The sequence below is a fragment of the Bison bison genome, unplaced genomic scaffold (genome assembly GCF_000754665.1).
Source record: "Bison bison bison isolate TAMUID 2011002044 unplaced genomic scaffold, Bison_UMD1.0 scf7180017864517, whole genome shotgun sequence".
NCBI classification, from domain to species: domain Eukaryota; kingdom Metazoa; phylum Chordata; class Mammalia; order Artiodactyla; family Bovidae; genus Bison; species Bison bison.
In genome coordinates this window covers 4,102,462-4,110,302 of record NW_011495070.1, presented here as the reverse complement: position 1 = coordinate 4,110,302, position 7,841 = coordinate 4,102,462, and positions in this window count along the sequence as shown.

Below are 7,841 nucleotides of genomic sequence, written 5' to 3'. Positions count from 1 at the left end.
GAGGCCTGGCATGCTGCAGTCAATGGGGTTGCAAAGAGTCGAACATGACTGAGAGGCTGAACTGAACTGAACTGAACAAACATATCCAGAAAATTGATGAGCCAGAAACACTTATCATTTCTTGAACACAGATGTAAAATCCTTAAACGTAGTTTAGCAAATTTAATAAGGCAATTTATATAAAAAAAATACTAGGTCACAGCCAGGTTTGTCCTAGGAATGCAAGGTTTGTATAAAAGTTCTAATTAATAAAATTCACACTATTGAGAGACCAACATTAAAAATTATGTGACCATCCCAATAGATGCAGTAAAACCATTTGAAAAAATTCAACAATATAGTCATGATAAAAGCTCTCAGCCTACTATAAATGCAAAAGAACTTCCTCAAACTGATAAAGTGCACCTATGAAAACTTACAGCTAACATGATGCTTAATGTTGAAAGGCTAAATGCTTTCCCTCTGATATAAGGAGAAGAGCAGGTATTTTTCACTTAAAATTGTCTAATAAAATGTTCTCAAGAGCTTGATGTTAATATTTTGTTATATCTTATATATCAGTTATTAACATTTTCATGATTATACAATGAAAAGAATAAAAAACTAGTTCTAGCTAATTATATGGGTGGTCTAACTGACCTTACTTAAATACTTTATATCACTTTAGGTAAGACATTAAAAAAAGAAAGTTTTTCTTTTGTTCCCAGAACTAGGCTTGATGTTCATATACATTACATATTTAAGTTTTTCTCAGCCTTTTATCCATACATTTTGTTCAAATTTTTGTATTCTTGACTACACAGTTCTTTGAAGATCAGTGAGTGCTCAAGTTCAACATTATGTGTAATTCTGTACCACATTCCATTTAGATCTGGCTTCTTTTCCTTCAGTGTCTGAAATCCAAATATACAGAATAGAGAGAGAACAAGAAAGGGGGAAAAAAGAAGCCAAAAATAAATGAATAAATAGAAAGTAATGTAATTTATAAATTATACAGGTGGAGATAAAGCTATAATTGCACCAGCAAGTTCCAGCTGGACAATAAAAATTTGAGGAATGAGAATTAGATTCCTGGGAGAGATAGGGTTCATAAATGTTATGAATGATAGGGTGGCAGATTTGGTGGTGTTTCACCCAGATTCCCTCTCAGCCATTAGGTACCCGTCCTCCAGCTGCCAAGCCTATAATTTTGATCACTGATTGTTTGCAGCTCTATTCCTCTCTTCAGTTCAGTTCAGTTCAGTTCAGTCGCTCAGTCATGTCCGATTCTTTGCAACCCCATGAACCGCAGCACACCAGGCCTCCCTGTCCATCACCAACTCCTGGAGCCCACCCAAACCCATGTCCTTTGAGTCGGTGATGCCATCCAACCATCTTATCCTCTGTCATCCCCTTCTCCTCCTGCCCTCAATCTTTCCCAGTGTCAGGGTCTTTTCCAATGAGTCAGCTCATCACATCAGGTGGCCAAAGTATTGTAGTTTCAGCATCAACATCAGTCCTTCCAGTGAACACCCAGGACTGATCTCCTTTAGGATGGACTGGTTGGATCTCCTTGCAGTCCAAGGGACTCTCAAGAGTCTTCTCCAACACCATAGTAACAGGAAAATGCTTCATTCAAGGCTGTTCACCTTTCCAAGAGTGATCAGAGATTAAGCTGATGTGGGGATACAAAGGCCTGGTCCTTTGCCTAAATTTGTAACAACCCTGAAGGGTGATCCCAGTTGCAGACCTCCATGTAAGATTTAGCTGGGATCTTGGTTGCACAGCATTACAGTAGTCCTTCTGTCTAGTTCTGCTCTTCTGACTTCTGAGAGGTTCTGTCTCCCAAGACTGCTCCCTGGTAAGCATTGTGCATAGAACTCTGTTTTAGAATCTGTTTCATTGGAACTGTGTATGTAAAACAAATGACCATTGAATTGATACCTGTAGTAGAGTGGCTTTTCAGGTACATGGTTCTATCTTGAAAGGGGTAAGTTTTCAGTGAGTTGAGTAGTGAACATGAGAGAGTGTGAGCGAGGCACGTGAAATGACCAAGGTAACCAAAAATGAATGGAGCTGCTTAATTTATATAATGAATATCATATGGAAAATATTTCTCAGAAATTCACTTTAAATTACTAACTAGAAGTAAAGTTAGCTTGCAAAAATCCCTTATTTAAAATGAAAGTAGAACAAAATCATTTTACAATTTGACACCTAGATCCTGTAACTGCCAAGAACATCCTGGCAGTATTGGCACTGAAGCCAGGGTGAGCTTAAAGACTGCCAATGGGAAAAGATGGTGCCAATCTAATGCTGAAAATTGCTTAAATTGAACACTAATGCCAGTTTGCTTTTGTACCACAATAAAGTAAAGAAAACACTAAAATTTCACTTTTACATGATAAACGTTTTTGGTGTCCGCATCTAGTTATTTCTGAACTTGTCATCCATCCCTCCTCACTTTCCCCTCCTCCCGTATATCTTCCGGGAATGATTCCAAGCACTTAGTTCCTAAAACAAGAAATCTGAGAGCTAATATAGAATCTTACTCGCATAATCCTTACATGCATTCCCTACATCATGCCCAGGCTGGCTGCTACCTCTTTATTAACATTTGAATTCATTCTTCTCTCCAAATCCATTGTTGCTTTTGTGATTCTGATCAATATTGGCTAGATTATTTCATAGCATTCTTACAGCTAGTATCTTCCAAACCAAGTACAAAATTATTCCCAGGATGAATATTCTAAATGCAAAATTAATCATGTTATCCTTCTATTACATGTTCCATGCCCTCTATCTTTAAGACTTTCTAGCCTCCCATAGGAGAAGGCAATGGCACCCCACTCCAGTACTCTTGCCTGGAAAATCCCACGGATGGAGGAGCCTGGAAGGCTGCAGTCCACTGGGTCGCTGAGGGTCGGACACAACTGAGCGACTTTACTTTCACTTTCCACTTTCCCGCATTGGAGAAGGAAATGGCAACCCACTCCAGTGTTCTTGCCTGGAGAATCCCGGGGACGGGGAAGCCTGATGGGCTGCCATCTATGGGGTTGTACAGAGTCGGACACGACTGAAGCAACTTAGCAGCAGCAGCAGCCTAGCATAACATAGAAGGCTCCAGCACTGTGTCTATACAGTACTTTTCCAGACATTTATCTTACCACCAAATCTTATGGCCCAACTACATTTTACTACTTTCAGTTTCCTCAAATTTGGGCCTGATCACATCACAACTCCTCTTCCTAGAAAACCCACTGCTTTAGATCTCAGAAATTGTCCTCCAGAATGTGGTGTGGAAAAAATATAATTAGCTGACTTGTTGAAAAATTGAATTTGAATGGCTTGAGTGGGGACCTCCACTCTCCAGTTGACTTTGCGACCCCCTGACTTATAAGATATCTAGGCAAGTTGCTAATATATATCAGTATTTGTCCTACGAGACTCTGAGTACAATCTGAAACTTACCTGACTGTATGGTCTTATTTAAGTTTTCCTCGTCTTAAGGGCTTCTACAAGTACCTTTAAATTTTATTTTATAATAACATTTTCAATAGTCTTCTCATATTACTTTCATTTTTCATATTACCTTCATTTTCTTCATTTTCCTTGCTGATGTTTTAAATAAGAATGTGCTACGTTTGATGAACTAAAACATTGATAATTCCATCCAATATGTTCTCTATATTTTATATCAAGCTCTTCTGTATGGCAACTTAAGTTACTATAAAATGGCTGGTCAATATAGAACAAATAAATCCATATTATCAGTTCTCCATTGGTGGTGGGTTTGCCTTCCAGAGAACGTTTGCAGTGCCTGGAAGACATTTTTGGTTGCTACAGTGATGGGTGCAGGGAACTTCTGGCATCTGGTGAACAGAGTCCAGGGCACTGCTAAATATCCTACAATAGATAGTGCAGACTCTCACAACAAAAAATTATCCATTCCAATATGTCAAGAGTGCTGAGGTTGGGAAACTCTGATTAATAAGGAAACAAACATCTTAGGCTCAGGAGTCAAACTATTTGAGTCTAAATTCTGCCTCCAAATGGGAAGTGTCTGAGTGACATTGACCAGTTTATACCTAGTCCTCAGTTTTCTTGAAAAAGTGGAAGTAGTGACCATGCATCAAAAGGTTATCATCAGAATTAAATGCTTAGAACAGTACTTGTATATCGGTAATAATTAGATATTTTAATTATTCTTGTCATATATTATAAACATAGTTCTATTGCTTATAAATGTATGTGACTTCTCAACCACAAAATTGTTAAAGCAGGTTCTCCAGAATCCATTTCTTTTACTGCAATATTTGCTTTTTATCTCATTGTAAGATAAAAATTCATTTTGGTTTTAATTAAATACCACCTAAGTTAGTCACATGTTTTGTTTTCATTTTCTCTTCTCTTCAGTCATGCTATCAGTAGGTCAAAGTTGATAGTGTTTCATTCATATAATGATGAAAAATCATACTGAACAAACAAATAGAAAGATTTAGTGTTTGCACAAGGCAAATGACATATAATTGGACCCACACTGACAGCTGGAGATAGTTGACTTGATTCTGATGAGTATCATGAGATTCCTGAGATTCTTAACAATAACAGCATTCTAAATTTCAAATAAAGGAACCATTTACACTATTGGTTACAAAGTCTAAAATATCAGTGTATACCTAGCATATTTTCAATATTATCATTTATATTGTTTTTTCAGTAGTATTAAAAGTTTCATAGTTTATCAGCAAATGCTTGCATTTTCTGATGTGAACAAATTAAGTGTTTCAAAGCAAATAATTTTGCACTCACCCAGGTAGTTAATATAATATAAACTTAAAGTTGAATCCCTCCTTTTGGCAAATAATGGACTATATGGAATTTTCTACCTTCCCACTTATTGTAAGCTTTTTGATAAAATATTTATTATCTGTTGAGGCACTGGATACTAAAAAGAAAAAAATGTTGTGGAACTCTTTTCATAATAAAAATGCAATTCATCACAGGGAATTTCCAGGGAAACTCATGTATCTTTCTTCATAGTCAATAACACGGAAACAGTCAGAACCATCACTTATCTTTGAGTGAAGTTTACTAAGGGCTGTATGAGAAAAATGTGGGTCATTCCTCAACCTAAATTAGACTCTCTTTTTCCCCCACTGGAGAAAAAAAACAAAAGCAATGTTTTCTTTAAGTGATATAATCTGTCTGACCAAAATATCAGTTTGCAAAACTTTAAATATGACACATAAAGAATTCACAAGCCTATCCAGTATATTCACAAAGTTATCTAGTATATAGATAGGTATGGTTCAATATTTGATATGATAATTTTCATCTTCAGTGTTGATTCTACAAAACTATAAAACATTGTAACCTTATAAGACAAAGAGAAATAACATTTGAGATAAGAACAAGAAAAGAGAAACACTTTAATAGAATCAGGGGTTTGTTTTGTTCTGTTTTGCTGTTGTTTGGGGAGGGGTGTCATTTTATTTATTTATTTTTGTTCAGACCTCAATATATGAATACATGCATTTATCTCTTCTGTTTCCCCAAATTACACTATGATTAAATAAAAGAATCACTTGCTCTGAGGCAAGCTGGTTCCCATGTTGTGGGGAGACTCAAACAGCCTAATGAGAGGTCCATGTAGCAAAGAAGTGAGGCTTCCTGTGAATAGCTCTTGAGCTACTGGTGTTTCCTGCCAATAGCCATGTAAGTGAACCATCTTAAAACCAGATTCTGTGGTGTAGTCAAGATGACTGCAGCACTGGCCAACATCTAGGCCCCAACCTCATAGGGTACACTGAACCAAAAGTACCCAGTTAAGCTACTGCTGAGTTTTTGAGCCACATGAGCCAGTCAGTAAAGCATCTGTCTGCAATGCAGGAGACCCGGGTTCAGTCCCTGGGTAGGGAAGATCCCCTGAAGAAGGAAATGGCAATCCACTCCAGTATTCGTACCTGGAAAATCCCATGGACAGAGGAGGCTGGCAGGCTATAGTCCATGGGGTCACAAGTGTTGGACATGACTAGTGACTTAAACCACCAAATCAAAAGATCATAAATGTTTGCTGTTTTAACTTGCTAAACTTTGAACTAATTTGTTACATGGTAAAAGTGATACAATGAAAAAATAAAAGAATAAAACACATCATATCAAGTGGAAGCTGGTAACAGTCTGAAAGCTGTAAGGCAAAAGACAAGTGATGGAAGACAGAATGTGGATAGGATTGAAAACAGGTGGATGGATAATTTTTGTTTTTCTTTTGGTAGATGGATAATCAAGAGTCAACAAAAGGAGAACTTAGATTCCAAAATGTCCTCTCACTTTCCTAACCCAAAACAAAATGAAACAAAACAAAAGTCATCTCTTGCCATTTTGTCAGAAGATAGATAGATAGCTTACTCTATGGAAGGATGGCAAATTCTGGTACAGATGTGGAAGGGGAGTAGTGGATTTAATAATGTCAATTTAATGGAAGTCTACTTGGTGATTAGCAGGAAACCAGAGAGTTTCCTGATAACTTCCCAGAATTTTTAAAAGAAGAGTTTAATTTCCATCTCTCAAGAGATAAAATTAAATTAGTCCTTCCTTTAAACTGATCAGCACCAGAAAAGGCATGCTCTCGGTGGAATGTGCATTTCTGCAGTAAAATATCCTTAATTGTTGACTCACTATGTTACTGTGGTCCACATCATGGTGGGCAGAGCTGTAAGATGACTCCACTTAGCCTCATATAACCCCCTTCTTTGAGCATGGAAAGGAACTGTGAATAGGATGGGAGATCACCTCAGTTATAAGGTAATCTTATTTGCTAAAAGCAAAAGTATTTTGCAGGTGTAATTTAGATGTCTAACCAGCTGACTTTGAGTTAATAAAAAGGGAGTTATCTGGGATGAACGTGACCCAAACAGATGAGCTCTTAAAAGAGACTTGAAAATACAGAAGATCTTTGAACCTTAAAATGGAAAACTGCCATGTTCTGGAGAGGGCTGTGTTTCTAAGGATCTGAATGCAAACTTTAGGATCTGAAAACATCCCCTGGTGAGCAACCGGCAAAGAGAACATGGATCTCAGTACTGTAAGGGTGAGACTTTCTACAGCTAAATTCTGTCACCCATTGGGATGAGTTTGAAAACAGTTTCTTATCTATCTGAGCCTCTGGAGGAGAATTCAGTTTGGCCAACTGTTTCATTTCAGCCTTGTGAAACCCTGAGCAGAAAAGTCTTCTGAACCATGTCTAGGATTCTCATGTACAGAACTGTGAGATTAAAATTGATTTTTTAAGCCACTAAATTTGTGGTAATTTGGTATGTGAGAATAAGAAATGAAATAATATACACACCATTAGACAAGTTCTGCCAATTTAGATAACTTCCATTTAGCATTTTCCTTTCTTTTAACATGAACAAGTAACCAAACATAATTATACTTTGAGGAAAGACATTAATCATAGACAATGATTTTTTTTTTCCAGAATTGACAAACATGAGTTTTCACCTTAATAGACCCATTGAGTATATAGCAATAATGAAAAAGACTCAGAATAACATGACATTATGAAATTTCAGAACATAGTGGATAAAGATACAGTTAAGCTGAACTGCATTAGATTTTTACTAATATATGGAAGGTAGAAGATAAGAGAGTAATACATTTGCATACCAAGAAAAACGGTTATCCCTCTACCGTGAGTTCTGTATCAAGGTAAAATAGGATTTTGTTTTATGATACAACACATATTTTTTGGTGGCATCCATCTTCTCAAAATTTTACCTCCTATACCTTTTATGAAAACCACTGGAGGCTGTACTCTCAGTGAAAAGAAGTCCCAGGGAGAGTTGTATAGCAGGCAT